Source organism: Dioscorea cayenensis, chromosome 11, assembly GCF_009730915.1.
Source record: "Dioscorea cayenensis subsp. rotundata cultivar TDr96_F1 chromosome 11, TDr96_F1_v2_PseudoChromosome.rev07_lg8_w22 25.fasta, whole genome shotgun sequence".
Taxonomy (NCBI): domain Eukaryota; kingdom Viridiplantae; phylum Streptophyta; class Magnoliopsida; order Dioscoreales; family Dioscoreaceae; genus Dioscorea; species Dioscorea cayenensis.
The window spans coordinates 743,938-756,310 of record NC_052481.1 but is presented as its reverse complement, the minus strand read 5'-3'; the positions used below and the strand labels follow the sequence as shown (position 1 = coordinate 756,310).

General features: G+C 39.2%; 1 non-coding gene across 1 annotated transcript; it reads left to right on the top strand.

The window, feature by feature from the left end:
• Positions 1-4,848: 4,848 nt before the first annotated feature.
• Positions 4,849-4,955, top strand: LOC120272926. Its single transcript, XR_005540458.1, has one exon. It is a non-coding gene; the product is annotated as a small nucleolar RNA R71 (small nucleolar RNA).
• Positions 4,956-12,373: the final 7,418 nt, after the last annotated feature.

The window sequence follows — 12,373 nt, the reverse complement described above, 5'->3', positions numbered from 1 at the left end:
CACAATTAACACAAGAAACAAAACTAACTAGTCCCTTAAACATCAAACTTGAGTTTCCATAAGGTTTAATGATTGAATAGTGCAACAAGTGTCAATCAGCCAAAAATTCCTAAAAATTCAAGTAAAACTAGAGCATAAGAACATTCAATGTTAAAAATTCTCTTAAGCTTAAGAATACAACCATTGCAACTAAGGTGAATCACCATTGGCTACATGAGCATGCACAATCAACTCATAAGTGAAGAATATGTGTAATGTGAACTCCCCACCTCCCCACAACACACACACACACACTTAAGATGTGCATTGCCCTCAATGTACGCATGCAAGCACAATAAAAATTATAACAATCAAAAGCATATTTGAAGATAGGCAATTGAAACAATAGTCCCCTGAACTCCTAATGGTACATTGGATGGAGCTATGTTCCTTGAGAGTTGAGATCCAATGGGTTGTGGAGCATACACGGCCATGTGAAAATCACATTGACCGTGTCTATGACTATTCCACAATTTCCATACTCACAAGACCATCTGTACGTATAGACAATAGGGTTCAGTAAAGCTTAACAAAAACAAAATAAAATCTAGTATATAATATATATGAAAATGAAATACAACTTGAGACAACTGAAAATAAAAGATAAACTCAGAAGAAAAATCTTTTTTGAGTGATACAAGTCCAAAATAAAATGCGGAATGAAATACTAAGACATAAAAACAAATAAAGTAAAGACGCATCAAGCTTCTTTGTCAAGCTAGGTCTCCTCTGCTACTGGTGCTAGTGTTGTATCAACTAGTGCTGCTGGTGGTGATGGTGGTGTTGATGATGCCTAAGGAGTCCCCAGTCTCATCACAAAAGGTGAGGTCGCGTTTTGCTCTAGAATCAGCTGTAAGATATCAAGACACGCAATAACCTCTATGTGGTTCACGGCTTGTGTCGCACAAAACTTAGCAATCTTTGCTCATAGCACCCTTACAGCACTCTCAAGCCTCTCAAAATGATTATAGGCTCAAGATGGAGAAAACATACTCACTGGAGGTGGCTCCTGTGTTGCAGGGGGTGCCTCGATCTCCATCTGCTCAGGCTGAGACTCGAGTGTAGGTTGTGAATCCTCGACTGCATCTCCCTCGGCCTTGAGTAGCTCTAGTGGGGCATGTTCATCACATACACCCCGTCTCGATATCTCCTGATCATACCCATCATTCGCATAGTCTCTAAGCCGAGGGGTATGGGTACTACAATCTTCTCAGCCCCTGATTGCGTCCAGGAGACCGATACCCATGATGAGTCTCGTAATATACAGGATAAGAAGATAACTCCAACTCTACCGTACTGGCCCCGGTGGCGCAAGTACTAAGCCAGGATATGCATAAGATGAATATGCTTGCTATGAACTATGGAGTATAAGTATAATAGCTCTTGTCTGAGAACTGCGTCGATGTACCTGTATGCTGCCCGAGAAAGGTAAGTAGCCTTTGATAATCAGGAGTGTCCAAGGATACTTACCTTTCTCGGGCAGCATACAGTTTGACCCCTGACCCCAAAGTGCCCTATATTTTCTCTGAGGGGTAAAACTACCTGGATATTAGTAGTCGATCGTAGTCCTTAGTGTCCATGAACACCTCATCGTATAAACCCAATCTGACTAAAAACTGTGTGATGCTCATACTGTGATATACTGCCCAAATGCTCTAAATTGTATGGCCTCGATACTATCAAAACTGTTGCACCATCGGTCGAACTCGAATGACACCAATGCCTTTAGCGTTAACATACAAATAGCTGGCTCACAAATAGACAACAATCTCCTCTAGATACCCATGGAGAGAAGATCCTCTACCTCATAAGCCATATCATCTGCAAGCTGAACTTCTCTCAAAGCGTCTGTAAAATGGGTCTGTCCAAACTTAAGCTTCACCAACCTCTCAAAACAAGCCTGGTGCTCAAGAATAGCGAATTCGATGTATTCTCGCTCTAGAGAGTGCTCACGTGGTGCTTGCCGGCTTGCTTCTTTGTCCTGGGTCATGTCTGGAAGAATTGAAAAGAAGATCGATCAAATACACTCGCTTAATAATACTGCAAAAATCCACACGGTCGTGTGGAAATTCCACACGCCCGTGTGGATCCACAGGACGTGAAAACCGCACGACCACTATGTAATAATCTCAAAAATACATCACAAATTCGCTCTAAATTTACTCTAAACCATACACCAATCATTTTAATATGAAAATGAAGCAACAATCACCAGTTTAATAGAAAGAAATCAAGATTGGAGAAAGGGAAAAGATAAAGAGGGGCACTCACTCGCCCTTGTATCTTCTCGGGATGGAAGAGAACTCTTTCTAGAGTTTCATACGGGCGTGCGGAAACTGCCCACACCCATGTGTAATTTATAGGGTCATCCACAGGGGTAGACACACGCCCCTGTGTCTTCTCGGGATAGCTCTGATCTCTACAAAGAAACACACGCCTGTGTGGAAATTACACACAGGAGTGTGACCGTCACAAGGTCATTAACAGGGGAATTCACACGCCCCTGTGTCCTCTCGGGATGAGCTTTGAATGGAAACATATGCCCGTGTGAAAAGTCCACACAGCCGTGTGCCTTCTCTGGATGACTTAGAAAAAATTACCTACTCTGCAAAAAAAATTTTGCACACTTTTACCTATACAGAGTCTGCCTTTATTATGAAAAACTGGCTACAGAATCATAAAAACCACGCTCGAATGACCAAGAACCTTCGCCAAACATAATCAAGCAAATGAAAGCACAAAAAATCCTCGACAAAAACACAGCTAAAGCATGTAAAAGATCAAGATACCAACACTCAAGTTCTTATTCATGCAAGTACTAAAATAAAACCTAGAAAAATGATAAAGACTTGGGTTGCCTCCCAAGAAGGGTTTTTTTAACGTTACTAAGCTTGACGTACATGACCTTACCTCACAGGGGCTCATAGATGAAGGTTTTCCTCTTACCCATAACCTGAAAGCATGATGAACATAATCTTTTCAAGGTAGAGGGGGAGTTATCAAGTTTGTTACCATACAAGAGTTCATCACCCTTACTCCGTGCTTGCCTATCCCCATTAGCCTTGGGGCATTTCTTTTGACGTCTCCTTGCACTTTTCATCTTTTGGATCATCTTCTTCATGATCCTTGGGGTAGGTTGCACCTTGTCCTCTAGACCAAGTGTCATAGCTTCTTTATTCTCCACTTCTTGGTCTAGCAACCCGTCGTACGGGTCTGGACACATCATTTCTTGCACATATTCATAGATTAGTTCATTATTAGTGTCAAAAAAATACAAAGTATCATCAAAGTCGAGAGAATGTCTCATAGCTTCGGTGAGGCAGTATGTCAACTAGTCATCCCCAACTCGTAATGTCAACTCCCAGCCGTCTATGTCAATAAGAGCCTTGGAATTACACAAGAATGGCCTCCCAAGTATCAATGGGACATTGACATCCTCATCAACATCCAACACTACAAAATCCACAAGAAATATGTACTTGTCAACCTTCACAAGTACGTCTTCAATAATGCCCCTCGGATGTCTAACCATTCGGTTCTCTAATTGTAATGTCATCTAAGTTGGCCTAGGCTCTCCCAAGCCTAGCTTTTGAAAAAACGAGTAAGGCATGACGTTGATACTAGCCCCTAAGTCCGCCAATGTCTTCTCTTCACCGAAATTACCAATATTGCATGGAATGATAAAGCTTCCGGGATCCTTATTCGGTATATTTTTTTGCAACATCACCTAACATGAAGCATCTAGATCACAGATGCACTCTCCTCTAACTTTCTCTTGTTGGTCAAGAGGTCCTTGAGAAATTTTGCATAATGAGGCATTTGAGACAATGCCTCCACAAATGGGATATTGATGTGCAACTGCTTGAATATACCCAAGAACTTCTTGTATTGTTCATCATTTTGGTCGTTCTTTAATCTTGAAGGGTAAGGGATTCTTGGCTTGTAAGGTGGGGGTGCCACCTCTTTTCCTTTATTTCTCTCCTCAACCTCCATCAACATCGATTTTCTCACTAGGAGTCCTACCCTCAACCTCACGACCATTTCTCAAAGTGATCGCCTTCACATGTTCTCTTGGATTAGTCTCCGTGTTGCTAGGCAAACTCCCAAAAGGTCTCTCTGAAAGTGACTTCGCAATTTGCCCCAATTGATTTTCTAAATTATGCAATGATGCGGCATGGTTCCAAAATGTGGTTTCAACCTATTGAAATCTTAGGTCTGACGATTGAATGAACTTGGTCAAAGCCTTCTCTAGATCAGTCATCCAGTTTTCCAACCCTGAAACTTGGTTCTCTATGTTCGGGGCTTATTGTTGTTGGAAACCCAGTAGTGCCATAGTGTTATGTTGCCCTTGATTACTATATGAAAGGTTCGGGTAGCTCCTCCAACCCGGATTATAGGTGTTGCTATATGGATTTCCTTGGTCCCTTATTACATTACCCACAAAATCCACTTGTTCTACTGAGGATGTACCACCAATAGAAATTGGGTAATCAGATGGAGCATGTCCTCCCTCACACCCTGTGTAACTAGTCATGGCCGCCACTCTAGGAGAAGTTAGAGTCTAACTTCTTGCTCAATGACTCAACCTGGGCCACCAATGAAGTAACTGCATCAATCTCATGAAGTCCATCTACCTTCTTTCTATCTCTTGTGTTCTATTGATAACTGTTTATAGCCATTTCTTCAATGAGATATCGGGCTTCTTCCAGGGTCTTGCTCCCTAAGGTACCTCCTGCTACAGCATCAAGTAACTGCTTCATGCTTGGTTTTAACCCGCTATAGAAAGTCTGAATAATCATCCACTTGGGGAACCCATGTTGAGGACATTTCTGCTGGAGCTCCTTGAACCTATCCCATGTCTCAAATAGAGACTCCAATTCCGTTTGCACAAAAGAGGATATTTTATTCCTAAGATTTGCAGATTTTCAATACAATCACATTTGATGAAGATATTACTAGCATTGTACAAGTCTGAATACATGAGTATGACTGCTTTTGTGCCCCTCCAATTTACATGTTCACTCGAGCACAACGGAGGTTGGCACACACTCACATGTCTTTGAGCACAACTTGTGTCTTCACATTTGTTCACTCCAAGATTTCATCAATAAAGTGCATCCATGATCTACTTTGGCTTCTTTCTTCCATACTTGTCTCCACAACCCTACATGCACAAAAGAACACAAATACCCATGTATAAGCGATAAAATCTAAGAAAAGTAATGCTCAATGTAAGAAAAGAATACTTTGTATTACTAATACACAAGCACTTATCACTTATCATCTTTTCTTATGTACCGAATGTTTTGCTTGCTTGAGGACAAGTAAGTGTTTAAATGTAGGGGTATTTGATGAGTGTATTTTATATAGATATTTAATATACCCAATTATATGAATTGCTTGTCTTTTTGCATATATTTATTGTAAATCAATGTTGCTTGGGATATGTGTACTCAATGGTGCAGGAAATCAGGTCTTAGAGTGAAAAGAATGGTGATATGCCCTTTGCGTATCCACTAGTGCATGGGTCATAAAAAGAAGTATAATATACCCAATGTGGGATCGGGTAGTTGATTCCAGAGGGACTAGCAAGCTTCTAATACTAATTGATCTTCCAATATATAGTCAGCTCAATAAGTTTGGTGAAAGGTTCTAACAAATAAATCTAAAGGTTCTAGCACAGTGATCGGGAGTAGCACCCTAGATCAATCCACTAGTGCAATAGGTAGTGACTCTCCTACAATGACTATCTAGTACATCCAAGAATTCTGCATTGCTCTCAAGCCTTGTCATATCTATGGAAGTCAATTAAGCCAAGGTCTGCAACAATATCTATGGGAATATCATGCACATCTAGTTTTCCAATATATTGTGGTTACAAGTATGCCAATCAACACACGCCAAGGTCTACAATAGAATCTATACAAATCATACACGTCTAATTATATGACACAAATAACATAGAAAACAATAGAACTCCATAGCTATTACAAGAGAGTAAATCAAACTACAAACTAACACAAAGGTTCATAACTACAGGGTACAGAAGACAGTTAGCCACTTATAGGTTTACACAACAAGAAAACAATAAAGAAAACAATCAAATAGAAATCCATAGGCTTGTTTCTCAATAGATCCAATTGCTCTCATAATAATAATCCAATGGTTAAGCTCCACTCCCAATCATGCCTCTCAATCCTTGCTCTAATCTATGGAAGGATGATGGTAAAGGTCCGCCAAAAGTCACCTCCAAATCCCTAAGCTGAACTCTCTTTGAAACCCTAATTTTGGGACTTAAAAAAGACGCTTTTGACCTAAGCATGGGCATGCTTGGTCTTTACTCCTAAGTGGTGCTCTTTGCGACCAGATTTAGGATTTCAGCATCAAATGATTTTCCATGAGTCAAAAAAATGCACGGCTCAAAAGCACCCCCGTATGCATGACTGATCTCTAGGCACAATGACCATGCTTTTTAGCCGTTTGAATCATTCTTGACATATAGTAATCTGCACGGCTCAAAAGCAAGGCCATGCTTAGGCCGTGCTTGCCTTGGCAAACATGCACTTGGTTCTTCTGATGTTGAATATGCTCCAATATTTCTTCTATTGACCCAAGACCTGCTAATCTACATCAAGAATGCAAAGATACCCAAAGTTGTACTAAAATACATAAACAAATGCTAAAAGACAAGCAAAATATATAAAAGAGATATGCAAAATATCGATATAAAATACACTCATTAAATATCCCACACTTGAATCATTGCTTGTCCTCAAGCAAACACGCTTGGCTCACAAAAGAATATGAGTGAATGAGCTCTAATCTAAGAAAAGTAGGAATTTTTGAAAGTGTAGGAATTTTTACTCTTACTCTGTACTTCTTATGTGTGTGAAATACCCTAAAGAATATGCCCCATGTGCTTTTGGAGTGACCTAACTAAACAAGACCTTATTCTTAACTAATTAACTCACTTAATGTGTACTAGTTTCATACATTACAGAGGTAGCCATCTCTCTCTGTAGGTTATCAGGTGTGGACTTGGTATTCTCAAAATCTAACTACAAAAGAGTGGCTATCACTCTTCTAAAGTGATATCTCTTTCTACTATCTTTTGCAAACTATTTACAAAAACCCGATAGGACATCCCACAAAGGGTCGACTTTTCAAGTTTAAACAACTTTTTTTTTAACATAGAAAAAAATAACTAAAAGTCTTTTAGCTAGAGCCATACCTAAATACAAATGGCTCCGCAAATAGGGTAAAGAGATAGAACTTAGGTTTCCCAAGCAAGAGTGCATCTATACTTAAGCTCAAGAAAGTACACTAACACGCTTAATGTCCCCCTAGACTTAGAAATCCCTAACCAAGAAGTCATCGATCATCTAAGTCATTCACTATCACAATAAAAACAAATGAAAACCCTCCCCCACACTTGAATCATGTATTTTCCTCAATATACAAACATGTATACAAAATAAAATAAATTTTATAAAATAAAAGAAATTAAGGACAAGTAAAAATTAAGTGAAAGTTTTGGAAGGACTACGCTGAACATGGGAGTGATGTTGAAGCTCTCAACGTGAATTCCTTAATCCATTCAACCATACATCCTAAGCAATACAAAACTAGCACAAGTGAAGCTCAAGGCAATGAATGAAAACATAAAAGATGAAAAGAAATACAAAAAGCAAAATAGTATAACTCTAATAAGCATGAAAAACAAAATCCAATATCTAAAAAGTCAGAAAGCATCACTTTCTGTGTCAAAATCAGAAATGATGGGCAACACAGAGGCTCTATACTTTCCCTTATAATGTACTCCATATATAATTTTGGCAACTTCAATCACACATTGCCTACACATTAGTTCACAGAGTTTAACCATTTTTGCTACTTACCATCATCACAGTGAAAGCTCCTCATGTCATAGCTTGAATGTGGCTAGGAACTCCAGGGATAGGGCCCTATATGTCATGTTGGTAATTTGAAAAAGCTGTTGCCAAGCTCCATTTCCCAAAAAAGTACACACCTTCTGCTTTAGGCCCACCTCTTGTAAGATCTCCCAATTGATCTCATGTTACTCGCCAAAGTGGCTCAAGAAGAGGCAAGTTGACACACTCTTTGCATGCGCGTACCACAAGTGCACGAGAGTAATAAAGTACCCAACAGGTCAGGTAGTAGAATCCAAACGGAATGAAAGTATTAGTAATAACTACTTCTAATATATTTAGTCAAAATCAATAATATGATGAAATGAACTTAATTTTGAGAAATATGAGTGCCACAAGCTAACAAGGAAGAGTAAGAATAAGGGAAGTCTTAATCAATGAAAATAAGATAACAAGGCAACGCACCCCTAGGATTTGACATTAAGCGCAAGATTTACCAAGTGTTTCTAAACCGAGTTAATCAAATCGAGAAAATCCAAGATTAATCGATCCTTGCCTCCATATCACCGATACTAGTCCCCTACGAGGTCTCAGTGGAGAAATCGTTTAATCTCAACACCTCACACATCATATGACCATAATAGACTCTGGGGATTCCTAAGAGTACATTTGATTCCTATGGATATACTTAACCCTACTTCTAGGTGAAAGGTCCTAACCCCCTACAAGGTCCCGACAAATATATCTCTTAATCTCAATATCTTATACCAAATATAGTTACATAAAGCCTAGGGAATACAGAGATAGAATGTACTAATCGGAAGGAAAAAGAAAACTCCACTATCTCATGGCTCACAACCCTCTTCAATCTTAAGGTTCTAGCACGAATAGAGACCTCTCTTTCACCAAGGCAAACAAATAATGCAAACCAATCAACCATAAGATCAATAAGGCAAGCAAGGAATAAGAAAGTAAGATTGAAACTCAATTAAACTCAGCTTTAATAGAAAACACAAAGTAAATCAACACAAGAATAAAATCCAAGGATTCACATGCCCAAATTCCTATTAGACTTTAGCCCTCCATGGGGCAAATTACACAACAAATAATGCAATGTAAATCAATGAAAACATAGAATTAAACCCCCATGTATTTGTGATAATGGCCTTGATGTGTGGTTCAATGTCTTAAAGGATTGCTCTCTGAAGCTAGGTCAGTGATGACTCCCTCATTGCTATAACGAAGAAAGAATCTTCCAAAGTTGGTGATGAATGCCCTCATATTCGCAAAGACCTCCTCCTCCAACCCTAGCCTCTTTGCCTCTTGATGAGTGTACTTTGTATACATGTTTTCATACTCTAAACTCATTATTTTGCTTGTTCTTAAGTCTACTTTTATACATGAACAGTGCTATTATGGGTATTTTTATCATATATACAAAAATAGGGGGCTCAGTACAATTTGGAGCAAATTCAAGATAAAAATATTCAAAAAGAGTTCAAGTGTTCAAGCTTGAAACGGGTAGGATACGCTCGTGTCACATCCCTAAAGTTCTCAGCCATTTATTGATCTAGCGAGAATTCTACATTGAATGATACGTGCAGGCTTAACACGATCAGGACACGATTGTGTTAATGCCATCGAAAATCCCAGGCCATAAGCGAGTTTATTGAAGAGTTATTGACACGAGCTTGGTGCCTATGACAAGATCTTGTCACAGTGTTGTTCGGTCATGACACGATCGTGTCCCTTCCACGTAGAGGTGGGCACGGGCCGTCCGGAAAACCGGCCCGGCCCGTGCCCGGCCCGAACCGCCCGCTGGTTCGATTGACCCGAATCGCCCCAGCACCAGATCGTGAGCGGACGGGTCTGGGTTTTCCCAACCCGTGACTCGGCGGGTTGACCACTGGTCAAAACCCGTTGAGCCCGGGCGGGCGGGTCAAACCCGTTAATGTTATTATTTTTGTTTTTTTAATACTAAGTATTTGTTTGTTTTTTTAATACTAAGTATTTGTTGGTCATGGGATTTGAACCCATGATCTTGAACTTGGATAGCAAAAACCCAACCACTTGAGCTACAATTTGTTCCTAATATTTATTAGAAAGAATTATATATAGATAGATGTAGGATATGGATCAAAATATTTTACATATTTAATTTATAAAAAATTAAGAAACCATATAATAAATTAAAAAATTATACAAATCAATTAGTAAAATATCAAACAATAAATTTTCATAAATATTTTTTTAAAAATTAATTATTTTGTTAATTGTCTTTTTGGCTCATAAGCATTAAATCTCTACATATGCACACTTTTAAATTCTCTTAAATAGCGCACTCTTATTTGTCACATATATATTAGATTATTTTGTTTCAATTTATGAAATAAAAAATAAAATTACAAAAAATTATTTTTAAATTATGTAAATCAATTTATAAAAAAATATATTAGTAAAAAAAAGAATATCTTTGAATAATGGTTCACACCATATTATTTTGATTTGTAACTTTTTTTCAATGACCATATGATAAGCACAATAATAACCCTATTGTTAAAGACCAAAGTAAAATCTAGAGCCAACCCTAATTATAATAAATAAATAAGTTGATGATAACTTCAATTTAAAATAAGAATACTACTTGATATATACATTTTGTTGCACTTAAAAAGATGTGCTAATAATTTAATTTGATAGATAAATAAATAAAAAATGTAGCTTTTTTTATCCTTTTTAAAATTATTTTGATATGTCTTAAAATTTTTTAAGTTATTATAAATTATTTTAAATTTTTTGTTGTTTGGGATTAAATTTTAAAAATATTTTGTAACTTCTTTATATTTATTTATGTTTTAAACTATAACAAGAAAAATTTATAGGCCAATTGGTTAATGCTATTTTCCCATGTGAGAGGTCCTAGGTTCAAACCCCATCTATGACAAATTTTTTGGTTATTTATAAAAACCCGCCGGGTCAAACGGGCCTGGCCCGGACCCGGCGGGTTCTGTGATAAGCCGGGCCGGGTCCGGTTTATTCACAGAATGAACCGGACCCGGCGGGCCTGCCGGGTCAACCCGGCCCGGCGGGTCTCCCCTGTAGCACGGGCCGGTTCCGGGTCCGGTTTTCGGTGAACCGGACCCGGCGGGTCGGGCCCGGTTAACCGGCCCGTGCCCACCTCTACTTCCACGGAACTTCCCAGGCAGAGACACTCTTTTTCACTCAATTTTCTCCCAACATGACACTGTTTGGGACACGATCATGCGCAGACCGTGTTGAGCCTAAAATCTCTCTTTATAACTCCAGTTTCTAGGGTTTCCCTATCATCTTTGTTCGGGGATCTTCTTCTCCACTAGGAGGACTTTGATGAGAGCGAAGATCTATGATAAACGTCTAAAAGTACATATTTTGCATGTATTTGTCTTGTATTATTCTTTACATTTATTTGTTGAAGAGATGCCCTTTTGGTCTAAATTGTGTTATTTTTGCATTTCAGGGCTAATAGAAGCCCTGGTGGACTCTGCGACGTGATTGGGGATGAATTCGGCATCAAAATGGCATTTCTGAGACGGGGGGACACTGTAGCACAGTACTATCGCAGTGTAACTGTATCAGTTTTACTATAGTAGTTACTGTAGCTCATCACGGTCTTCTCGGCAGAAAACTGGAAATCCCGAGGGGTCGACATACGGCTGGTATACTGACCCATTTACCCATCGGGATCTGGGTGTTAAAAGGCTTGGATGGGGCATCTTTTGGGGGGATCATCATCTTCCTTGGACAAGAAATGGCTAGGGTTTGGAGACCACGTCCACACCACCTTGAACCCGAGCTTGAAGAGGGCAAAAAGGGAGGAAATCCGAGCATTTCTCAGCGGGGAGAGCAAGAATTAGGAGGATCTACTTCTAGGGCTTCATTGCTTGGAGGTTGAGGACAATGGGAAGCCATCCCTTCGAGTGGCGTCCTTGGAAGGTTTTCTCCGGGGATTCAAGCGTCATTCGGCCTTCACCATTTGAGGGAGTGTTCCTCATATTTCTTTTAGTTGTTTGTATGGATTGTTTGGTTTCTTTGTGGAGCATGAACAACTAAACCCCTAGGTCACCGGATGTAGGTGAACCTTGGGGGTGAACTTGATATGTTTTGGATTATTTTGAGTAGTTTATGCATGATTGGCTTGTTGTGATCCTTGTTTGGTGTTCTTGATTGTTTTGGTACATTTGATTAAGTGATGTATCAAATTCTTGGTAGCACTTTGTAGCATGACCATTGCCTTAGTGCTAGACTCCACCAACTTGGAAGGGATTATTATATAAAACGCCATGACCATCAGGTATTTGTACCCCTCTATCCCTAGGGTTGAAAACTACTAGTGTTTCTACCCTAACTTGTGGAAACCATCAGTCTCTTTGCAACCGTGTGGGGAGTTGGGTGGAAGAAATTCCTTA